The sequence below is a fragment of the Natrix helvetica genome (assembly GCF_964273705.1).
Source record: "Natrix helvetica genome assembly, chromosome: Z".
In the NCBI taxonomy this organism is placed as follows: Eukaryota; Metazoa; Chordata; class Lepidosauria; order Squamata; family Natricidae; genus Natrix; species Natrix helvetica.
Window position 1 is genome coordinate 48,793,446 of NC_138554.1, and position 3,468 is coordinate 48,796,913.

The window sequence follows — 3,468 nt, forward strand, 5'->3', positions numbered from 1 at the left end:
CAAGCATTTTTGGGCACAGAAGTGCCAATGATAATTAAAGCATTAGCATAGCCAATTGGCTACTGACACTTGTGTCTTGGGTTTGTTTGTAAAAATAAGTATTTCCATCCTACTTATTTCAGTGTGATTTACATTTTTGGGAGATATAGTGAACTAGGGAGGGAGATAGCTTAAGATTCTTCTATCAATAATTGTCTCAAAGATGGCACCTGGAATCCAACTGGATATTCCGTTAACCTCAATGAGGAGAATCCAATTATATTGTGGGCCCATGGGAGACAGTATTGCAGCCTTGTGTTTTAAACAAAATTTTGAAATTAAGTTTGAAGGAATTGCCAAGATGATGAAATTTGTAGAGGTGAAAGTTTTTGACATCTGGGTTTATCCCCCCAACCCCATTTAGAAAATGTTTGTGTAGGTTAGTCATCTTAAAGCAATACTGTACTTTTAAAGAATTGGCAGTGTTAGTAGTTAAGGATAAATGAATCAGGTTTCCTTTCCTAGAATGGAATTTTGCTTCAAGCAGAAAATTCAAAGGGGAAAGGTAACTACCCCATTCAAAACTATTTCCTTAGAAGAAAACCAAAGACTTTGGCTTTAGGTCCTCTCTAGGCTTAGAGAGCTGAGAGCTCCCTCAGCAAGATCTTTTGGGAGGACTCCTACCAACTGTTGCTCCTTTGCTGTCAACTGCCAGTGGCTTGTGACAAGAAAAATATAAAAGTACCAATTCTCTCCTTGTGCCATTTCTCTTTGGAGAGATTTGCTGTGCTATGACCAGGGATTATTACTTTCCCAATAGAAGCAGAAAGGACTGGTTTAGCTTCCTGCACTTGGTATTTGAAAATTTTTCTCTCTCTTTACCATGGCAAGCTTGAATGGCAGATAGTACAGTAGCACAGGAATTACACAGAGGATAATTAGTGGATAGAGGGACACCAGATCAATGTGGTTAGGGGTCTATTTTCAACTTTGCAATAATGTGAAAGATGCCAGAATGGGGTAGCTTTTAAGGAGAATGCTGTCACCATTTCCTTCCTCTTCTACATTAAAACAAAATGCAGTTTCAAAAATATTTGCCTGCCTGAAGCAGAATTCAAATGTCGTACTCATTCCACAGCTGTCATCACGCCTTTTAAAACTCTTGCTGTTCTGGTACCAGTTTATGCTTTCACCTTTATTTTAACTATAGTGATCCCATTATCTGCTACAGGGCAAGGCAAGCTCTTGAAGAAATTATTAGCATTTATAGGTGATGATTATGTTTAAAACTATTTATTAGAATGTTTAATATTGCACTTTAACAGATGATGTCAGATGCACTTGAAAACAGGGTTTTTTCTTCTTCTTCCAGGCAATGCTTTTATTGAATAAATTCCATTGATATGAATTTACTTTACATTCTTGTACAGGAAAATTTATCTCATGGTTGTGTTTATATTTTTGGCAGAAATGCCTCAGTTCCAGCTGGAAGCAGAGAATGAAATAACTCTTGATTGTAAAATTTGCAACCACTGAAATAAAAACAGTGCCCACCTCCCCAAAGGTATAAAAAATGTAGAGTTGTCTGATTACTTTACTATGCCTAAGTTACATGTTGAATAATGTTTTTCATATTGTGCAACATTACATGAGAGAAACCAACCTCTTCCTCCCTATTTAAATATTTTTTAAAATGAAGCGCCACCTTGAGGGCAGTTATGAAACGTCTAGTATCAGCAACACTGTTACACAGAAGAGTGTCATCAGAAAAAGCCTTTTAGATGACTGAGACAAAAGCTCATTCCCTGAACTAATCAGTCCAGATTGGGAAATCGAGGACAATCTCAAATTCCCCTCCTGGCCAGGATGTAGGGGAAAGGAAGTGTGTGAAGTCACAGGGAACCTTCTAATGTACAGAATTAGCAAAACTTGGGAATGTTGGATAAACTTTAGGAGGATGGGAATTGCCATTATGTTGTCAAGCAATAGCCTTTTACCCAATAAGTATGTATAGCCAAAATACAATGTATACAAATTGGCCACATACATACTTTCATTTACAACTAAATAGTTTCCATTAATTTTTAATTAAGGTTTTAACATTAATAAACCAATATGTGATCCTGGTTTGTTATGATGTTAATTAAATGCCATTGAAACATAATTCCTAATTCAGAACTAATGGGGAATGTTAACTGAACTTTAAGCAGGGTCTCTACTGGTTGAAGCCAGTACCCAATAGAAAATATCTATGTATAAAATTCAGATATGATCTTAGTTCAGAGAATTCTATTTTGGAGAATTATACTTCCAGATCTTTACTTAGCAAATTAGAGTAACTTCCAAAGTCACAAAATAGTTGTGATGCCATTAGTGGCTATTATTTTCGCTTCCCCAGCATTATTGGTTTCTGTATCTAAATAATATATGATATTAACCCCAGGTAAGCATACCACTAAGGCTTCAGCAAAATCCTATCAAGATCAGCTGTGAGTTTTGTGCCTCTTGGGTCCTGGAATTGGAGTAATTTCATCAGAATTGCACTCTGCCGCTCAGATTCAGCACACAGTATGTGGATCTTCCTGGATTCATAGTTCCTGTAATTATGAAGGGAAACTTTACACAACTTCATCCTGTGAACCATGTGCGCCTATTTTTGGATTGGGCAGCCTTATTCATGATTACTACTCCTTTAGCCACTTCACAATGGGATTATTGCAAGACACTGTTCAACAGGGCTTGAAAATCATCTGGAAGCTTCAGTTATTTCAGAATGCAGCAGAGCAGGTAGTTATGGAATTTCCTTGTTATGCCCAGGTGACACCTGTATTCTGGATCTGCACTGACTTCCTGTAGATTTTCAAATACAATTCAAGAAGCTGGTTATCACCTATGATAGGACAGGGGTACTTGTGGTACCAAGAGTACCATCCCATTCCACACGCTCCAACAGAGAAGTCATACTCCAAAGTCTTTTTTTCTGAAGCATTACCATGAGACCCAAGAAACATGCTCCTAACCTTTTCAATGTATGGTTGGCTTGACCTTGCAAGCCTTTAGAAAGGCAGTTAGGTACCTGGCTATTTCCCTGGACGGGTGAACCAGGATGAGTGGAGTTCTCTGTTAGTGAGTTGTATTTTAGTCCTGATTGCTCTTTAGTCATTTTAGTTTGCTTCAATAGTATCAGAGATGGGTTCCTACTGATTCGGACCAGTTCAATCGAATCAGTAGTGATTTGCCGGCCTGGGTTGCTGGAACTGGCAGCGACCCAGGCCTGCATGCCTCCGAACCAGTTCCCCCATCGGTGCGGTACATATATTTCCATTTATTAATGTTCTGTGCATGCGCAGACCTGTTCTGCGCAACTACATACATGCATGTGCAAAATTGCACGCGCACCGAACCAGTAGTAATGCCAGCAGCAACCCACCCCTGAATGGTATGTCTAGTTTTTGTTTATATTTTAATGGTTTTATATGCAGTGAGAGA